The 22,356-nt window shown below is 46.7% G+C and overlaps 1 protein-coding gene across 1 annotated transcript in view; it reads right to left on the bottom strand.

The window, feature by feature from the left end:
* PRKCE (protein kinase C epsilon) overlaps window positions 1–22,356 on the bottom strand; it is a 707,603-nt gene that overhangs the window by 214,183 nt on the left and 471,064 nt on the right. The gene's annotated exons all lie outside the window — the stretch shown is intronic.

Raw genomic sequence — 22,356 nt, 5'->3', positions numbered from 1 at the left:
GGGTGTGGCAGTAAACTCCTTGGTCAGAGATGGAATGATAGACACAAGGAGAGCCTCCACAATCCTGATTCTCACTTGCAGTGCACAGGTTTAAGCTTACTGCCACTAAACTGACCCCTGACACCTAGCACAGTGAGACAGGATTAGACAGGCAAGTGTTAGAATACAGCCGCAAACTTGCTAAGTTCACAGAGTAATAACAGAACCCCAGCAAGCTAAACGACTGACTCCAGTCTTACTGCTAGGTCTGGATTGGCAGAGTGTAATACCAAATCCCCAGGCCTATTTGCAGTAAGCAACAAACAAATACAAAGCTACACAGTACTGGCTAACTTTCATGAACTGACTAACCAACAGAGATTCAGCAGCATCTGCTTACCCTGAAAAGAGGCCTTATAAAGCAGGTGCTGTCCACGCCCCACTCAGACCTCACAGACTGTGAGCACAAAAACCAGCACCGGATCCCCTGCCGTGCACAGAGCCTATAACCACTGCACAGCAAAAGACCCGAACCGGAGTATCAGCTGCGCTCAGGTTACTCCACTAGCACTTGTCTCCCGGTTGCCATGACGACGTGGCAGCACAGGGCAGGAGACCCTAACAGTACCCCCCCTCTGACGAGGGGTCAAAGAACCCCTACCACCGGGTTTATCGGGGAACTGCGAGAAGAAAGAGCGTATCAGTCTGGGGGCATGAAGATCACAACTGCGCACCCACGACCGCTCCTCCGGGCCATACCCCTTCCAGTGCACCAAAAATGACAGCCGACCCCGAACCACCTTGGAGTCAAGAATCCTTTCAACAACAAACTCCCTCTGGCCACGTATCAGAAGAGGGGAAGGTCTTCCACTGGAAGAAGGATTACTAATCGCCCGTTTTAAAAGGGAACAATGAAATGTTTTATTGATACCCAAAGAACGGGGCAGATCTAACTGAAATGCCACCGGATTGATAACCCTGGTGATCTTATAAGGGCCGATGAACCGGGGCCCTAACTTATGAGATGGCTGTCTCAACTTCAAATTCTTGGTAGACAACCAGACGAAGTCTCCTAATTTGAAGCTGCAGGGTCTTTTCCGCTTATCAAAAACCCTTTTGGTCACTAATGACACAGACACAAGGGCTTTCTTCACTTTCCGCCAAATACCTCTAAGGACCGAAACCACAGAGGAACCACCAGGCGTGGAGTCCAGGGGGTCAAAAGAATTGGCCTTAGGATGATGCCCATACACACAAAGGAAGGGAGAGATCCCTGTAGCAGAGTGAGCCGCGTTGTTATAGGCAAACTCCGCCATGGACAGATGAGCAACCCAGTCAGTCTGACACTTGGAGACATAACACCTGAGGAACTGCTCCAAGGACTGGTTCACCCTTTCAGTCTGCCCATTAGACTGCGGATGGTAGCCTGACGACAAGCTGACAGAAATCTGGAGATCGGAACAAAATGCCCTCCAGAATTTGGCCACAAACTGGGATCCGCGGTCAGAGACCACATCAAGTGGCAACCCGTGGAGACGCACAACATGCAGCATAAATAATTCAGACAGGCGTCTGGCTGATGGCAGCCCAACCAGTGGAACGAAGTGCGCCATCTTCGAAAACCTGTCAACGACAACCCAGATGGCTGTCATCCCCGAGGATTTGGGCAAGTCCACCACAAAATCCATTGAAATGTGGGTCCATGGCTTAGATGGGATAGAGAGTGGATGTAATGGGCCAACAGGAACCCCTCTAGGAGTCTTATTTCGGGCACAGATGTCACATGCCCGAACCCACTGATCCACATCCTTAGCCACCGAGGGCCACCACACCGCCCTAGATAGCAACTCCCGAGTTCTGGCAATACCCGGGTGACCTGCCGACTTCTTGGCATGGAATTCCAGGAACACTCGCTGTCTTAACCTAGGAGGCACAAACAAAAGACCTACCGGAAGGTCTGGAGGAGCCTGCTCCTGTGCTCTAAGGACTAATGATAAGAGGTCCTGGGTAATGCCCACTTTAATACATGATGGGGAAACAATGGGCAACGGCTCCTCGGTGGTCTCCTGGATTGGAGCAAAACTCCGCGAGAGCGCATCAGCCTTGATGTTTTTTGACCCAGGGCGATATGTTATCAAAAAATTAAAGCGAGCAAAAAACAAAGCCCATCGTGCCTGCCTGGCATTGAGACGCTTCGCTGACTCTAAATATGCCAGATTCTTATGGTCAGTGAGAATTGAGACCACAAACTTAGCCCCCTCAAGCCAGTGTCTCCACTCCTCGAGTGCATCCTTAATAGCCAACAATTCCCGGTTACCCACGTCATAATTCATCTCGGCAGGCGAAAATTTACGGGAAAAGTAAGCACAGGGATGAAGGCGATTATCAGACACTCCCATCTGAGAAAGCACTGCCCCAATACCCATCTCAGAGGCATCCACCTCCACCACAAAAGGACGCTCTGGATCTGGGTGTCGCAGCACCTTGGCCGAAACAAATGCCCTTTTGAGACGGGCAAAAGCCGCTTTAGCCTCACAAGACCAGTGAGCAACATCCGCCCCTTTCTTAGTGAGTGCCACCAAGGGCGCCACTATAGACGAAAATCCAGCGATAAATCGTCTATAAAAATTCGCAAAGCCCAGGAAACGCTGAAGCGCCTTCAAACTAGTGGGCTGCACCCAATCCAGGACTGCCTGTACCTTGGAACCCTCCATTTGGAAACCTTCTGGGGAGATAATATATCCTAGAAATGCGATTTGCTGAACTTCAAATTCGCACTTCTCCAGCTTCGCCCCAAGCCGGTGGTCTCTGAGTTTCTGGAGGACTAAGCGTACATGCTTCCGATGTTCCTCCAGGGAATGGGAGAAGATTAGGATGTCATCTAAGTATACAACTAAGAATCTATCCAAATATTCCCTGAGCACATCATTCATGAAATCCTGGAAGACTGCCGGGGCATTACAGAGCCCAAAAGGCATCACCAAATATTCATAATGCCCTGAGTGGGTATTAAAGGCAGTCTTCCATTCATCCCCCTCTCTTATTCGGATTAGATTGTACGCACCGCGTAGGTCAATCTTAGAAAAAATGGTGGCAGTACGAAGCTGGTCAAACAAGACCGAAATGAGAGGCAGTGGGTATGAGTTTTTAATCGTGATATGGTTCAATTCCCTGAAGTCGATGCAGGGTCGCAACGAACCGTCCTTTTTACCCACGAAGAAGAACCCCGACCCAACTGGAGACTGTGAAGGTCTGATAAATCCCTTAGCCAAGTTCTCCTGAATGTACTCTGCCATAGCCTGAGTCTCAGGACGTGACAGGGAGTACAACCTGCTCTTGGGAAGCTTAGCATTTGGCAACAAATCAATGGCACAGTCATAGGGGCGATGGGGAGGTAGTACCTCTGCAACTTTTTTGGAGAACACGTCCGCAAAATCTGCATAACACCCTGGCAATCCTGGCAAACTTAGCTGCGAGAGCCTGACTGGAAGGCTCAAGCAACTCCTGAAACAATCAGTACCCCAACTAAGAATCTCCCCAGAGACCCAGTCAAATTGAGGATTGTGGGCCCTTAACCAGGGTAACCCCAACACCAATGGGGCAAAAGTACAGACAGTCACATAAAAGGACAATTTTTCAGAGTGTGTGGCTCCAATAAACAAAGAAATCTGGCTAGTGCAAGAGGTAATTTTACCTTGGGATAATGGTTCCCCGTTTAACCCACAAATCTCAATTTCCGATGCCAAGGGTACTAAGGGAACAGAGTGTTTTAGGGCGAATTGGCGGTCCATAAAAACCCCGTCGGCCCCACTGTCCACAAAGGCCTCAGTCTTGACAGTTTGACCGAGGATCTTCAAGGTCACCGGAATGATAAAAGTCTTCTTGGGAAATTCTGACTTCTGGCCTGACAGGATATTTCCCATCACCCTCAGGCCCTGAAGTTTTCCGGCTTTTCTGGGCATGATACTACCACATGACCTTTATTCCCACAGTACAAACACAACCCCTGCTGTCTCCTCCGCGTCTTCTCACGCGAGGAGAGGCGGGTAGCCCCAATCTGCATAGGCTCCTCAGAAAATTCCTCAGAGTCTGAGGTTCCCTTGGGAAGGAAGGAAATCTCAGTCTCCCTTTCAAGCCTACGCTCTCTCAGCCGTCTATCCACCCGGATGGATAACTGCATGAGCTGATCCAAGCTATCAGGCAAGGGATATTGTACCAGTTGGTCCTTTATCTGGTTAGAAAGACCTCTTCGGTACTGGTGTCTCAGGGCTGGGTCATTCCACTGGGTATCATGGGCCAACCTCCGAAACTCCGTACAGTAAACCTCAACTGGCCTTCGCCCTTGCTTAAGGATCGAAATCTGAGCCTCGGCTGAGGCCGTCTTGTCAGGGTCATCATACAACATGCCCAGTGCCGTAAAAAAAGCATCAACACTTTTAAGCGACGGACAGTCAGGCTGCAACCCATATGCCCAGACCTGTGGGTCTCCTTGTAGCAAGGAAATCACTATGCCCACCCGCTGAATCTCCGACCCAGAAGACTGAGGCCTAAGCCGGAAGTATAGCTTGCAGCTCTCCTTGAAACAAAAGAACTGCGAGCGATCTCCAGAAAAACGATCCGGGAGATTTACTTTCGGCTCCTTAACCCCTGCAGGTGCTGCTGCTGCGGGAGCTCCGCCAGCAGCCTGGGAGGTGTGCATTTTAATGGACAAATCATTAAATTGCCGAGTCAGGACCTGCACCTGATCGACCACCTGTTGCAACGTATTTTGAGGGGTATGCTCCATATTCCCACAAAATTTCAACAGGAGTATTAGGCTGCTGAATATGTTATGCACACCAGTGCCTGCAGGAAAGTACTAGTGTCAGAACTGTTATGCACTCCAGTGTCTGCAGGAATGTACTGGTGTTTGAACTGTTATGCAAAACAAATGGACTCACAGACAAACTGGGGAATATGACATAACGTACACAGAAGGTGATAGGGTAACAAAATACACACACAGTGAACAGAGAAGCCCAGAGGCTAAGGAACTGGGTATCTCCCTTGTATTAGAACTGCTCAGATGTAAAAAGCAAGATGTTGTGTTTTAATACGTAGAGAACCCGAAATGCTGTTGCTAAGGGCAACAGCAAAACCCTAAAGGGTTACCAACGGGTGTGGCAGTAAACTCCTTGGTCAGAGATGGAATGATAGACACAAGGAGAGCCTCCACAATCCTGATTCTCACTTGCAGTGCACAGGTTTAAGCTTACTGCCACTAAACTGACCCCTGACACCTAGCACAGTGAGACAGGATTAGACAGGCAAGTGTTAGAATACAGCCGCAAACTTGCTAAGTTCACAGAGTAATAACAGAACCCCAGCAAGCTAAACGACTGACTCCAGTCTTACTGCTAGGTCTGGATTGGCAGAGTGTAATACCAAATCCCCAGGCCTATTTGCAGTAAGCAACAAACAAATACAAAGCTACACAGTACTGGCTAACTTTCATGAACTGACTAACCAACAGAGATTCAGCAGCATCTGCTTACCCTGAAAAGAGGCCTTATAAAGCAGGTGCTGTCCACGCCCCACTCAGACCTCACAGACTGTGAGCACAAAAACCAGCACCGGATCCCCTGCCGTGCACAGAGCCTATAACCACTGCACAGCAAAAGACCCGAACCGGAGTATCAGCTGCGCTCAGGTTACTCCACTAGCACTTGTCTCCCGGTTGCCATGACGACGTGGCAGCACAGGGCAGGAGACCCTAACAGTCTATATGCACCAATATTAAACAAGATATACAAATTAAAGTAATGGTTTGCCATGATGTGAAGTAAATTATACCAACCATAATATATTCCTAACTACCAGTCTTCAGACACTCACTGGAGGAAACGGGGTGGAGTGGTGGTAGGACACGACATAAGTGCCCTCAGACCGTGGATGGGCCAGGCTGTAAGCTATGGCAAGTACAAAACATTATATTAATATTTGTTTTGTGGCCACAGATTGTTTTATGTGCCCACACACAGCAATGTCATGAAATGAATTTATAATTGGCAAACTATAATTAAAAATAATTAACACTTAAACAATATGCACAGACACTAAAAGAAAACTATGGTGTGCATAAACAAAAGTATAACGTAAATATTAAACTGTGATAGTACAGTAGGAGCTTGTGAATTCCTGTGTGTTTATAAATAATACAGTATGTCAGTGGTTCCCAAAATGTGGTCCTCAAGGCACCCCAAGAGTCCAGGTTAAAAGGATATCCATGCTCACACAGGTGACTAATAAGTAACACAGTCAGTTTGTATACTATCTGTGCACAACAAAGGATATCCCTAAAATCTGCACTGTTGGGGTGCCTTGAGGACTGCGTTTTGGAACCACTGTGCGAAGTGATACTTCTACTTTAGCTTTACTGACATATTACTTTGAAGATGACCACAGGTGTAACTTTTGAAAATTATAATAAGAGCCCTCACCCCAGCTAACAGGACTGCAAGGGGACCCATATCCAGTGGCATAACTCCAAGGGATAATGGAGGCATTTGCCACCAGGCTCCAGCTGTCAGAAGGGCCCAAAGAAAGAAAGACAGAGGGGATTGCTGAACTAGAAAAGATCTCTCTCCACTCATAGCGATTTGCTGCAGTCACCGCTGACTGCTGTCCAAGCTCACAAACCCCCTTTGAAGACCCCTTCAGGTGAAGAGTTTGGAATGTGTCTGATAACAGATCAAAGTGTGTACACTGAGCTACGCAGCTCTGCTGCTGTGTCTTATATGAGGAAAGAAAAGAGAGCAGAAATTGGTTTTAAGAAAATGAACTATTCATCATAATAACATTTTTAGGGGGAGGGGGTATTTGTCAAGCTTGGAGAGATATAAGGTACCAACCAATGCATTTTTTTTAAACACAACCTGTAAAATGTAAGGTAGATGACGATTGGCTGGTACTTTATCTCTCACAATTTTATCTCTCTTCGAGCTTTGATTAAACTCCTCCTCAGGGATCTATTTTATTATCATTTGCAGCTAGCACCCGACAATAAAGATTTCTTATTGCCGCTATTAGCGGCAAAAAGGGGCGCCAGCAAATATACAAGGCGCAGCCATTGGGAGGGGGGGGGGCACCACCTTTCTTTCACCTCGGGGTGCCTGGCATGATTTTACACGACCCTCCCTCTCCAGTCTCTCCTCCGGGGTCCTGCTCTCACTCACAGGCCCAAGCTCCGCCCCTCCAGACTGCACGGAGAGCTGCTGTTGCAGGAAGCCTGGCAATTTGCTCCAGGCCCATGTGGACCTTAATCTGGCACTGCACCCGGCCATCACGTGACACGCATGGAGAGAAGACAGAGCTAAGAAGAAGGCAACCAGAGACTAGCATATTATAAGCACCTCCAACAAATATCCTTGAAAGAGGATTAGGAGGTGTCTTATATCTATTTCCATAGATCCAATGGTGGTCCTAAAACGAATGAACATTACTGAATTTCCCTGAGAAGGAAGAATTTCGGTGGGACCATCTGAGTGTGTGCAATAAGGAGGTTTAAGGACGTTTTTGTTGCAATACATGGTGAATCTACCCTCAATATATTATTTCCATAAGGGTGATAATTAACATGGTTACTGGAGAGCGCTACTATCAGTATACACTTCCTTTCTTCACATGATTTTACACTGCTTGTAACATACTGTAAATGTATTATACCTCCACTTATCGTATGAAGCAGGAAGCAGCAGCACCAAGATGTATTAACATCTCAGATGCCGAAATGGGGGAGTAAAAACTCCCCCCTCCGGCGATTGCTGCTAGAGCACACAGTGCATCAGCTTCACTGCAAATGCACAAGATCTCGCTACTCTCGCGAGATCTCCCTGCAGCCCAGAGCCGCCAGTTGCCACAGCCAGGGAAAGTGCTGTCCTGCAATGGTGTATGGGCAATGACACCTGTAGCTATCGATTTCGCTACTGACTATTCTTACACTGCCCTGCATATCAATGAGCTATCTTTTGGATAGCAGCACCGATAATGACCCTGAGCACACACCACCGCAGTAATATATGAGGCAGAAGTGGTATCAGTGCGCTGATACCACTTCTCCCCATAACGATGCTTCATACATCTACTCCTCAGCAGTGCTGCCATCAGAAATCATAGGGCCTGGTACAAATTAAATAGGCAGGGCCCCACCTCCTCGCTTTCTCCCCCTTAAAGGCGGGGAAGGGGGGCAGGAACACAGATAAGGAGGGGGGCAGAAACATAGATTTGGGAAGGGGGCAGGGACACAGGTGTGGGGAGGGGACAGAGACACAGATATCGAGAGGGGGTAGAGACACATATACAGTATAAGGAGGGAGCAGGGGCAGGAATAGTAAAGGGGACAGTGGGACCTACTGTATAGGAGAGAGGGGTAGAGACACCTCTGTACCGCAGCTGCAATCTCACATTTCCACCTTCAGTGCAGTGCAGTGTGCACACTATATCCAGCCAATGAGAGCAGGAGGGAGGAGAGGAGAAGAACTGCAGATGAAGCAACTATGGAGGCAGAATGGAGGCTGAAGGTGCTTCTGATTCACAGTATCAGAAGAAGATCACAAACCCTGTGCAGATGCTGCAGATAGCACTGGTTGACTTGTTAATTAATGTACGATTCATTGTACAGCTTAGCTGTGTGATGAGTCATTCATTCATATACCTCTCTGGCTAGTGCTAGCACTGTGCTGTGTGAGTGTAATGATTAACTCTGCTGGTGGCGGGGCCCCGACTGCTGTTAGGGCCCTGGACCCCAGTCCCGGCAGTCCCCCCCCGATGGCAGCTATACCTCTCAGTAGCAAAATTCAAATGTCTCCAGCTGTTCTGTTAGTGGGCTTCAGTAAACATGTTACAATTTGAAGTTGTTTAACATTTAACTTATAAAAATAAGACATCTTAAATTGAACTATCTAATACTCTCTATACTGTACAATTCAGCCATCGTTTGCAATATCTCTACCTATCAGTCCTTTAAAGGGTTGACCATCTTTAGCCAACATTGCTAGAGGATTGATTACAAATTTTGGAGCAGATGTATTAAGCCTTGAGGAGTGTTAAGGTTTAGAGAGATACCAATCAATCAGCTCCTAACTGTACTTTTTCAAACACAGCCTGTAACATGGCAGTTAGGAGCTGATTGGCTGGTAGTTTATCTCTGTCCACATTATCACTCTCCAAGGATTAATACATTTGCCCCCATAGTGCTGGATCAGCTCCTTATTTTTCAAACTGGTACATAACACAAACTAGAAAGCTAGAAATATCTCAGTTTAGGAAGCAGAACCATTTTAAAATAAGCGGAACAGGGAAAGAGAGTCTCATTAAACAACGGGTCCACTGAAAGTAAACTAGGCTTCAGTAATAACAGTAAGTGTAACCCTCGGCAGACCGATTACAGCACAACTTGACCAAAACCAGGTCACCAAACAGAGAGCCTAGTGTTTCTGAATGCAGCAAGTCAGCAACAAGCAAAGGCTTTCTTAGGAAATGAGATACCGATTGAGCACACTCACTATCCTAGAATGCAATGGTCCAATTACCAAGCTGGCTAAATAATAAGCAATGAGATGCAGAACAGCGTTATGGATGACTGATCATATTGCTGGGCAAATTACGACACTCAGCAATGAGGAATTGTTATGGCCACGAAATTACTGTTTATTGCAAAAATAAACATGCATACTGCAAAATTAATTAGATCAGATTTTCTTTAAGAGAAAGGAAATAGCAAGTTCCCAAGCACATTAAATAGTTTGTTCCAGTGTTAAAAGGCCGATAAAATAATTCACAAAAATCAATGTTTATATTCAGAGGGGGAACTAAAACTAAACAATTTAAGATGTTTACATTGCAAAAAGATGGGAAGTAGTATCTGCTGTCATTCAAATCAACAAATTCAGATGTTCTTCTTATATATGACAGGGAGACGCAGGGCACAACGGGAAGCCGGGGGACTGCGGTCTCCAGGGGACAGTTGGTTGCATGTGATGCGTCCAAGCAAGGTAACGGACTCTTGGCTTCGGCCGCATCACATGCGTCCAGGACAGGCAAGGTTAACAGGTAATGGTAGTCGGATGAGGGGACTATAGAACTGCTCCTAATTTGTTATGTTGTATTTTGAGTTGAGGCATCAAGTTGCCTTCTTAGAAATAACGTTTTTATTTTTTTTATTTCTCATAGAGCTTGATAATAGTTTTTGTATGGCTAGAGTTAAGGCTATTTAATTATACACAGTCATTAAAAAAACAAAATGATTCATTGAGAGTCAAATGATCAATGATGTTGCTGGCGTTTAGTATATTTAAAAGCATCATTCTCATGGCAAGGATGGTGTAAGCGAGGAGGGGACCTGTGTGCAGTCTTCGTGCAGACTCGCTCTTACAGTCAGAAGCGCCGGGTAGACTCGGTCACCAAACCATTTTCCTAGTGATTTCTCTACATCTGCAGATCTTTGAGAAAATTGTGCCCCCATTATTGCATCGGTGATTACACTGGCGTCGGCGGAGAGAGGAAAGTATATTTTATGGGTGCATGGTGTGGGATGATCCACCACACACACTGCACCCATTAACGATATATATCCTCTTCTCACAGTACAGTGTGAACATTGCTGAGGCACCAAAGCACATCCCATACAATTATGTCTCACTGCATCTTTGCAGCTACAGTAGAATAGGGCTGGTGCACATGCGCACTCATGATTATGACCATGTGTGTGAATATGCAGTTGGTGCACTGCAGAACGCGTACAACTCAGCATAAGGACTAATATACGCTTTTTCTTTTCTTGCACAAACATCCAATTTCCATCAAACTCTGCACCAGGCCTTATGTTGTCATGTTTCTAATATTAGGTTACAGATGTGGCTTCATAAAGCTATTCCATTACATCCATATGGCGTGAACTGCCTGGAGCGACTCCTGTGCTACGCACTTTTTCCTGTATTTTCTACTGTTTCTGTCATTGTTCTACTTTTTCCTCAGTTTGACGTCAAGGTACGCATCTAGTGTACTTGGGGGGTCATTCCGACCTGATCGCACGCTGCCGATTTTGGCAGCGTAACGATCAGGTCACTACTGCGCACATGTATGCACCGCAATGTGCGGCGCGTCGTACGGGTACAAAGCGGATCGTTGCTGTGCGATGGATTTAACAAAGAATCCATTCGCACAGCCGATCGCAAGGAGACTGACAGGAAGAGGGCGTTTGTGGGGGATACAGTCTCTAGGTCGACAGTACCTAGGTTGACACTAAGTCGACCACTATTGGTCGACAGGGTTTCTAGGTCGACATGTCAAAATGTCGACATGAGTTTCACGATTTGTTTCTTTTTTTTAACCTTTTCATACTTAACGATCCACGTGGACTACAATTGGAACGGTAATCTGTGCAGAGCGAAGCGGAGCAAGGCACCATGCCCGAAGCATGGCGAGCGAAGCAAGCCATGCGAGGGGACACGGTGCACTAATTGGGGTTCCCGGTCACTCTACAAAGGAAACGACACAGGAAAAACATAAAAAACTCATGTCGACCTTTTGACCTGTCGACCTAGACCCTGTCGACCTAAAGACCCTGTCAACCTAGTTACTGTCGACCAATAGCGGTCGACCTAGTTACTATCTACCTTCCATACCACACCCGTTTGTGGGTGGCAACTGACCGTTTTCTGAGAGTGTTTGGAAAAAAGCAGGCGTGTCCAAGCGTTTGCAGGGCGGGTGTCTGATGTCAATTCCGGGACCGGACAGGCTGAAGTGATCGCAAGGGCTGGGTAAGTTCTGAGCTACTCAAACTGCACAAACTATTTTTGTACCGCTCGGCTGCACATGCGATCGCACCTTTGCACAGCAAATATACACTCTCCAGTGGGAGGCGACTATGCGTTTTCACGGCTGCAAAAAGTAGCTAGCGAGCTATCAACTCGGAATGACCCCCTCGGTACTGAGGATTCAGTTTTGTGAGGCATTGGTACAAAGTTTCAGATGAGCATAACAGTACGTGGCATAGGCCCCATCCTATCGGACTGTTCTTTTGTCGTCTTACACAGACTGCAATATGTTTTCATAAATTTTGCATTGTAGAGCCTGATACTGATTTGTATGGTACTGCACAGTCGACCATAAAATTAATATGGTAATGACGTAGGAAAAAGGCGCCTCCTGCCAGCATCTGCGATCTGAGTATGTCCGAAGATGCAGAATTAGATCACTGTCAGAACTTGTCAGCTGGGTCCAGGAAGTCTCCGTCCGATGACGTGACATGCCCATTTTGTAGAATTGTCTAGTCATCTGACCAACTCTGCCCCGCAAATGCTGCAGTATGTCAATCATCCTACGTTCTCGCAGGACTCGTTCTGCACATGCCCAATATGGATAAAGCACATGTGCAGCTCCCCCACCATCGGATTTGTACGTAAACTATCGGGTTTACAAACAATCGTTTATGGTATACTAGGTATTTAGAATTAGTGTTTTGGCGCTGCTAGGTATAAAAGGCCATGGCAACTTAAACATGGCTGTTTGGCGAAATTTGAGTATAGGTGTATGAGAACACATCTATAAAAGGCCATGGCGGCCTAAACAGGGCTTTATGCTGCAATTTGGGGGTAGGTGTATGTGGACGCATCTGTATGTGCTAACTCTGATCTTACACCAATCTGAGACCTCTAGTGTTGCCTCCCGAAAAGTATAAAAATGAAGTAACCCTCACAAAGCTACACCAGTGGAAATATTCTTTTCCCCCTTGTTATGCTCCCTTGAGAAAACTTGTACAGGTTGAGTATCCCTTATCCGAAATACTTCTGGTCCCAAACATTTTGGATATCGTAATTTTCCGTATTTTGGAATAATTGCATACCATAATGAGATATCATGGTGATGGGACCCAAATCTAAGCACAGAATGCATTTATGTTTTATATACACCTTATACACACAGCCCGAAGGTCATTTTAGCCAATATTTTTAATAACTTTGTGTATTAAACAAAGTCTGTGTACATTGAGCCATCAGAAAACAAAGGTTTCACTACCTCACTCAAAAAATTCCGTATTTTGCAATATTTGGATATTGGATACTCAACCTGTACTGTAACTTGTGATTTGCTACATGATATTTTGGTGTGCGTGTGTGTATGTGTGTGTATATGTGTGGGGCGGGGGTATTCCCTGTCTTCAGCAGTGTTGGGCTATATCAGTACTTTGTAATGGATGTCGTCATGTACACTAAATATAAGTGATAATGTTGATGTCAAGTTTAGATTGCGGTGTTCATACAGGAATATGTGGTCCATGACCAACAGTAGTAAAAAACCACAACCAACAAAAGTAAAATAAAGAGGTCCCGTCAGCTGCGACTGGCCTACGTAGCTGGAATTACCCATACACGTGTTGTTCATTTCCCAACACTCTTATCTATTGTTTTACATAACAAGAGCCCAAACCGGAGTATTTCTGTGCTCCTAATAAACAAAGCATTCATACATCTTCTAAACATCCGTTCCTCCTCCATGCAGCTTCTTTTGTTTGAGCTCCATTATTCATTAGTCTGAGAAAGGAGTTGTTTCTGGAGATAGTATTCAACATTTAATTCAACATGTTAAAAGGGAAACCGTTTTATTTAAAGAAAAGTCTAATGAAGTTGTAGTATTATAACTGCAGGGAATTGCATTTTTCAGAGGCGTCAATCAAAATATTATCGTAGATCTGTATTGAAACACTGGGTATTATTTACTTATTTATTTAAAAAAAAAACAGTGGCTCCCAATGAGACCGGGGAAAGTAGTTGTGACATTAGGCAGAACCAGGTTTGGACTGGCCCACCGGGGTACATGGGGAAACCCCTGGTGGGCCCTACTGCCTGGAGACTGGCCTCCTCTTCTAGGATCAGGTTCCAGGCTGTGCACGTGAATTACTGTATACATATGTTATATTATACTGCACAGGACTGTGGTGTATTCTCTACAGTGCATTGCTGTTATTAATCTTCTACATTATCATGCATGCCCTAGCAGAATTTACTATATATACTTATCAAATGGCCAAGAACATGCAGTCTCTAATGGTTATCCAAACTTCTGTGGTGGGTGATCACACCTCTACACATGGGCACACTGCATTCCCCTGGTAGGCCCTTCATGCCCCAGTCCGACACTGGGCAGAACCAATCATATTCCCTCACAGAGGATGTTCCTCATCTTATTTCATTGTGAGTGACCTATATAGATCCATGTTTCAAGGGGATGTGGTCAAGATCCCGCCAGATGGAATCCCGGCGGTTGAAATACCGACACCGGGATCCCGTTTCAAGTGTTTACAAATAAGATAATAACATGTGAAGCCAGAAACTCAGTCGGCATTAATGTAACTTAAAGTTAGTCAATGGGCGCCAAGCATTGCATCATCCAGAGTAAATGATATACAGAACTATAAAGCACAAAAATAACTTAGACACAGTCATGTAATAAAAGGTGAACTGAAAAGAGAATGCTAATTCAATCCATCTTCAGTTGTACAAAGCAAAAATGAATTTATATATTGCACAAAATTGCATGCATCACTAAATAAGTTTTCACAATTTTAATGCCCATCTAGTGCTATGGTGTTTGGAATAAAATTTGACTAATTCAATATGTTACCTAGGCGACTGCTCGCCATATTTTTCAAGCTTTAGGACAGTGTTTCCCACCCTTGTTCCTGAAGGCACACCATCACTCCAGGTATTAAGGATATCAATGGTTGAGCACAGATGGTTAAACCAAAATAACTGAGGTATAAATTAAGTCACCTGTTCTCAAGTTTGGCTATTATTAAAAATGTGATTTTCTCTAACGTCCTAAGTGGATGCTGGGGACTCCGTAAGGACCATGGGGAATAGCGGCTCCGCAGGAGACTGGGCACATCTAAAGAAAGCTTTAGGACTATCTGGTGTGCACTGGCTCCTCCCCCCATGACCCTCCTCCAAGCCTCAGTTAGATCTTTGTGCCCGAACGAGAAGGGTGCACACTAGGGGCTCTCCTGAGCTTCTTAGTGAAAGTTTTAGTTTAGGTTTTTTATTTTCAGTGAGACCTGCTGGCAACAGGCTCACTGCATCGAGGGACTAAGGGGAGAAGAAGCGAACTCACCTGCGTGCAGAGTGGATTGGGCTTCTTAGGCTACTGGACATTAGCTCCAGAGGGACGATCACAGGCCCAGCCATGGATGGGTCCCAGAGCCGCGCCGCCGGCCCCCTTACAGAGCCAGAAGACAGAAGAGGTCCGGAAAATCGGCGGCAGAAGACATCCTGTCTTCACCAAGGTAGCGCACAGCACTGCAGCTGTGCGCCATTGCTCCTCAGCACACTTCACACTTCGGTCACTGAGGGTGCAGGGCGCTAGGGGGGGGCGCCCTGAGCAGCAATAAAAACACCTTGGCTGGCGAAAATACATCACATATAGCCCCCAGGGCTATATGGATGAATTTTAACCCCTGCCAGAATCCATAAAAAAGCAGGAGAAAAGTCCGCGAAAAAGGGGCGGAGCCTATCTCCTCAGCACACTGGCGCCATTTTCCCTCACAGCTCCGTTGGAGGGAAGCTCCCCTGGCTCTCCCCTGCAGTCACTACACTACAGAAAGGGTTAAAAAAGAGAGGGGGGCACTAATTAGGCGCAGTATTAACAATACAGCAGCTATAAGGGGAAAAACACTTATATAAGGTTATCCCTGTATATATATAGCGCTTTGGTGTGTGCTGGCAAACTCTCCCTCTGTCTCCCCAAAGGGCTAGTGGGGTCCTGTCCTCTATCAGAGCATTCCCTGTGTGTGTGCTGTATGTCGGTACGTTTGTGTCGACATGTATGAGGAGAAAAATGATGTGGAGACGGAGCAGATTGCCTGTAATAGTGATGTCACCCCCTAGGGGGTCGACACCTGAGTGGATGAACTGTTGGAAGGAATTACGTGACAGTGTCAGCTCTGTATAAAAGACAGTGGTTGACATGAGACAGCCGGCTACTCAGCTTGTGCCTGTCCAGACGTCTCATAGGCCGTCAGGGGCTCTAAAGCGCCCGTTACCTCAGATGGCAGATATAGACGCCGACACGGATACTGACTCCAGTGTCGACGGTGAAGAGACAAATGTGACTTCCAGTAGGGCCACACGTTACATGATTGAGGCAATGAAAAATGTTTTACACATTTCTGATAATACGAGTACCACCAAAAAGGGGTATTATGTTCGGTGAGGAAAAACTACCTGTAGTTTTCCTGAATCTGAGAAATTAAATGAGGTGTGTGATGATGCGTGGTTTTCCCCCGATAACAACTGATAATTTCTAAAATGTTATTGGCATTATATCCTTTCCCGCCAGAGGTTAGGGTGCGTTGGGAAACACCCCCTAGGGTGGATAAAGCGCTCACACGCTTGTAAGGGCTCTACCCTCTCCTGAGATGGCCGCCCTTAAGGATCCTGCTGATAGAAAGCAGGAGGGTATCCTAAAATGTATTTACACACATACTGGTGTTATACTGCGACCAGCAATCGCCTCAGCCTGGATGTGCAGTGCTGGGTTGGCGTGGTCGGATTCCCTGACTGAAAATATTGATACCCTAGATAGGGACAGTATATTATTGCCTATAGAGCATTTAAAAGATGCATTTCTATATATGCGTGATGCACAGCGGAATATTTGCCGACTGGCATCAAGTCTAAGTGCGTTGTCCATTTCTACCAGTAGAGGGTTATGGACACGTCAGTGGTCAGGTGATGCGTATTCCAAACGGCATTTGGAAGTATTGCCTTGATAAGGGGAGGAGTTATTTGGGGTCGGTCTTTCAGACCTGGTGGCCACGGCAACAGCTGGGAAATCCACGTTTGTACCCCAGGTCGCCTCTCAACATGAGAAGACGCCGTATTATCAGGCGCAGTCTTTTCGTGGACAAGCGGGCAAAATGTTCCTCATTTCTGCCCCCGTGACAGAGGGAGAGGAAAAAGGCTGCAGAAATCAGCCAGTTCCCAGGAACAGAAACCCTCTCCCGCTTCTGCCAAGCCCTCAGTATGACGCTGGGGCTTTACAAGCAGAATTAGGCACGGTGGGGGGCCCGTCTCAATGAATTTCAGCGCGCAGTGGGCTCACTCGCAAGTAGACCCCTGGATCCTTCAGGTGATATCTCAGGGGTACAAATTAGAATTCGAGACGTCTCCCCCTCGCCGTTTTCCTAAAGTCGGCTTTACCGATGTCTCCTTCTGACAGGGAGACAGTTTTGGAAGCCATTCACAAGCTGTATTCCCAGCAGGTGATAATCAAGGTACCCCTCCTGCAACAGGGAACGGGGTATTATTCCACACTGTTGTGGTACCGAAGCCGGACGGCTCGGTGAGACCGATTCTAAATCTAAAATCTTTGAACACTTACATACAGAGGTTCAAATTCAAGATTGAGTCACTCAGAGCAGTGATTGCGAACCTGGAAGAAGGGGACTACATGATGTCTCGGGACATCAAGGATGCTTACCTTCATGTCAAAATTTACCCTTCTCACCAAGGGTACCTCAGGTTTATGGTACAGAACTGTCACTATCAGTTCAGACGCTGCCGTATGGATGGTCCACGGCACCCCGGGTCTTTACCAAGGTAATGGCCGAAATGATGATATTCCTTCGAAGGAAGGGAATTTTAGTTATCCCTTACTTGGACGATTCCCTGATAAGGGTAAGATCCAGGGAACAGTTGGAGGTCGGTGTAGCACTATCTCAGGTAGTGTTGCGGCAGCACGATTGGATTCTCAATATTCCAAAATCGCAGCTGGTTCCGACGACTTGTCTTCTGTTCCTAGGGATGATCCTGGACACAGTCCAGAAAAAGGTGTTTCTCCCGGAGGGGAAAGACAGGGAGTTATCCGAGCTAGTCAGGAACCTCCTAAAACCGAGCCAAGTCTCAGTGCATCAATGCACAAGGGTTCTGGGTAAAATGGTGGCTTCCTACGAAGCAATCCCATTCGGCAGATTCCACGCAAGAACTTTCCAGTGGGACCTGCTGGACAAATGGTCCGGGTCGCATCTTCAGATGCATCAGCGGATAACCCTGTCACCAAAGACAAGGGTGTCCCTCCTGTGGTGGTTGCAGAGTGCTCATCTTCTAGAGGGCCGCAGATTCGGCATTCAGGACTGGGTCCTGGTGACCACGGATGCCAGCCTGCGAGGCTGGGGAGCAGTCACACAGGGAAGGAATATCCAGGGCTTATGGTCAAGCCTGGAGACATCACTTCACATAAATATCCTGAAGCTAAGGGCCATTTACAATGCTCTAAGCATAGCAAGACCTCTGCTTCAAGGTCAGCCGGTGTTGATCCAGTCGGACAACATCACGGCAGTCACCCACGTAAACAGACAGGGTGGCACAAGAAGCAGGAGGGCAATGGCAGAAGCTGCAAGGATTCTTCGCTGGGCGGAAAATCATGTGATAGCACTGTCAGCAGTATTCATTCCGGGAGTGGACAACTGGGAAGCAGACTTCCTCAGCACGACCTCCACCCGGGAGAGTGGGGACTTCACCCAGAAGTCTTCCACATGATTATAAACCGTTGGGAAAAACTCAACAGGTATTGCGCCAGGTCAAGGGACCCTCAGGCAATAGCTGTAGACGCTCTGGTAACACCGTGGGTGTACCAGTCAGTGTCTGTGTTCCCTCCTCTGCCTCTCATACCCAAGGTACTGAGATTGATAAGATGGAGAGGAGTAAGCACTATATTCGTGGCTCCGGATTGGCCAAGAAGGACTTGGTAACCGGAACTTCAAGAGATGCTCACGGAGGATCCGTGGCCTCTACCTCTAAGAAGGGACCTGCTCCAACAAGGACCCTGTCTGTTCCAAGACTTACCGCGGCTGCGTTTGACGGCATGGCGGTTGAACGCCGGATCCTGAAGGAAAAAAGGCATTCCGGATGAAGTCATCCCTATCCTGATCAAAGCCAGGAAGGATGTAACCGCAAAACATTATCACCGCATTTGGCGAAAATATGTTGCGTGGTGCGAGGCCAGTAAGGCCCGACGGAGGAAATTCAACTGGGTCGATTCCTACATTTCCTGCAAACAGGAGTGTCTATGGGCCTGAAATTGGGGTCCATTAAGGTTCAAATTTCGGCCCTGTCAATTTTCTTCCAAAAAGAACTAGCTTCAGTCCCTGAAGTTCAGACGTTTGTAAAAGGGGTACTGCATATACAGCCTCCTTTTGTGCCTCCAGTGGCACTTTGGGATCTCAATGTAGTTTTTTGGGTTCCAAAAGTCACATTGGTTTGAACCACTTAAATCTGTGGAGTTAAAATATCTCACATGGAAAGTGGTCATGCTGTTGGCCCTGGCCTGGGCCAGGCGCGTGTCAGAATTGGCGGCTTTATCCTGTAAAAGCCCTTATCTGATTTTCCATTCGGACAGGGCGGAATTGAGGACTCGTCCTCAGTTTCTCCCTAAGGTGGTTTCAGCGTTTCACCTGAACCAACCTATTGTGGTGCCTGCGGCTACTAGGGACTTGGAGGACTCCAAGTTGCTAGACGTTGTTAGGGCCCTGAAAATATATGTTTCCAGGACGGCTGGAGTCAGAAAATCTGACTCGCTGTTTATCCTGTATGCACCCAACAAGCTGGGTGCTCCTGCTTCTAAGCAGACTATTGCTCGTTGGATTTGTAGTACAATTCAGCTTGCACATTCTGTGGCAGGCCTGCCACAGCCAAAAATCTGTAAATGCCCACTCCACAAGGAAGGTGGGCTCATCTTGGGCGGCTGCCCGAGGGGTCTCGGCTTTACAACTTTGCTGAGCAGCTACTTGGTCAGGAGCAAATACGTTTGTAAAATTCTACAAAATTGATACCCTGGCTGAGGAGGACCTGGAGTTCTCTCAATTGGTGCTGCAGAGTCATCCACACTCTCCCGCCCGTTTGGGAGCTTTGGTATAATCCCCATGGTCCTTACGGAGTCCCCAGCATCCACTTAGGACGTTAGAGAAAATAAGAATTTACTTACCGATAATTCTATTTCTCGTAGTCCGTAGTGGATGCTGGGCGCCCATCCCAAGTGCGGATTGTCTGCAATACTGGTACATAGTTATTGTTACCAAAAAATCGGGTTATTGCTGTAGTGAGCCATCTTTTCTAGAGGCTCCTCTGTTATCATGCTGTTAACTGGGTTCAGATCACAAGTTGTACGGTGTGATTGGTGTGGCTGGTATGAGTCTTACCCGGGATTCAAAATCCTTCCTTATTGTGTACGCTCGTCCGGGCACAGTATCCTAACTGAGGCTTGGAGGAGGGTCATGGGGGGAGGAGCCAGTGCACACCAGATAGTCCTAAAGCTTTCTTTAGATGTGCCCAGTCTCCTGCGGAGCCGCTATTCCCCATGGTCCTTACGGAGTCCCCAGCATCCACTACGGACTACGAGAAATAGAATTATCGGTAAGTAAATTCTTATTATTAGTGAGCTATAAGAACTGAGGGACAGATTTATTAAGCCTGGTGAAGTGATAAAGTGGAAGGTGATAAACTCCCATCCAATCAGCTCCTAAACTGCTATGTCACAGACTGGGTTTAAAAAATGACAGTTAGGAGATAACTGGCTGGTACTTTATCACCTTCCACATTATCACTTCACCAGGCTTGATAAATCTGCCCCTGAGTTTTGGGAAACACTGCTTGAATATTCTGAGCACTGACCAAACCAATATGTCTACTAACAGTAAAAGAATAGGGTGGATATCATAGTTACTTTATAAAAAGATTCAATGTTGCTGCTTTTTTGCTGCTGATGGGAAAAATTCAGATGGAAGTTTAAATAAGAATTTACTTACCGATAATTCTATTTCTCGGAGTCCGTAGTGGATGCTGGGGTTCCTGAAAGGACCATGGGGAATAGCGGCTCCGCAGGAGACAGGGCACAAAAAAGTAAAGCTTTACTAGGTCAGGTGGTGTGCACTGGCTCCTCCCCCTATGACCCTCCTCCAGACTCCAGTTAGGTACTGTGCCCGGACGAGCATACACAATAAGGGAGGCATTTTGAATCCCGGGTAAGACTCATACCAGCCACACCAATCACACCGTACAACTTGTGATCTAAACCCAGTTAACAGTATGACAACAGAAAGGGCCTCTTAAAGATGGCTCCTTAACAATAACCCGAATTAGTTAACAATAACTATGTACAAGTATTGCAGATAATCCGCACTTGGGATGGGCGCCCAGCATCCACTACGGACTCCGAGAAATAGAATTATCGGTAAGTAAATTCTTATTTTCTCTATCGTCCTAAGTGGATGCTGGGGTTCCTGAAAGGACCATGGGGATTATACCAAAGCTCCCAAACGGGCGGGAGAGTGCGGATGACTCTGCAGCACCGAATGAGAGAACTCCAGGTCCTCCTTTGCCAGGGTATCAAATTTGTAAAATTTTACAAACGTGTTCTCCCCCGACCACGTAGCTGCTCGGCAGAGTTGTAATGCCGAGACCCCTCGGGCAGCCGCCCAAGATGAGCCCACCTTCCTTGTGGAGTGGGCTTTTACAGTTTTAGGCTGTGGCAGGCCTGCCACAGAATGTGCAAGTTGAATTGTGTTACAAATCCAACGAGCAATCGACTGCTTAGAAGCAGGTGCGCCCAACTTGTTGGGTGCATACAATATAAACAGCGAGTCAGATTTTCTGACTCCAGCCGTCCTTGCAATGTATATTTTTAAGGCTCTGACAACGTCCAACAACTTGGAGTCCTCCAAGTCGCTAGTGGCCGCAGGCACCACAATAGGTTGGTTCAGATGAAATGCTGATACCACTTTAGGGAGAAAATGCGGACGAGTCCGCAGTTCTGCCCTATCCGAATGGAAGATTAGATAAGGACTTTTATAAGATAAAGCCGCCAATTCAGATACTCTCCTGGCAGAGGCCAGGGCTAGTAACATAGTCACTTTCAATGTGAGATATTTCAAATCCACCTTTTTCAATGGTTCAAACCAATGGGATTTGAGGAAATCTAAAACTACATTTAGATCCCACGGTGCCACCGGAGGCACCACAGGAGGCTGTATATGCAGTACTCCCTTGACAAAAGTCTGGACCTCAGGGACAGAGGCCAATTCTTTTTGGAAGAATATTGACAGGGCCGAAATTTGAACCTTAATGGATCCCAATTTGAGACCCATAGATAATCCTGATTGCAGGAAATGTAGGAAACGACCCAGTTGGAATTCCTCCGTCGGAACCCTCCGATCCTCGCACCACGCTACATATTTTCGCCAAATGCGGTGATAATGTTTCACGGTGACTTCCTTCCGTGCCTTAATCAAGGTAGGAATGACTTCTTCTGGAATGCCTTTCCCTTTTAGGATCTGGCGTTCAACCGCCA

Source organism: Pseudophryne corroboree, chromosome 4, assembly GCF_028390025.1.
Source record: "Pseudophryne corroboree isolate aPseCor3 chromosome 4, aPseCor3.hap2, whole genome shotgun sequence".
In the NCBI taxonomy this organism is placed as follows: Eukaryota; Metazoa; Chordata; class Amphibia; order Anura; family Myobatrachidae; genus Pseudophryne; species Pseudophryne corroboree.
Note: the sequence above shows the minus strand (reverse complement) of the source record. Positions and strands in the feature narration are given on the sequence as shown.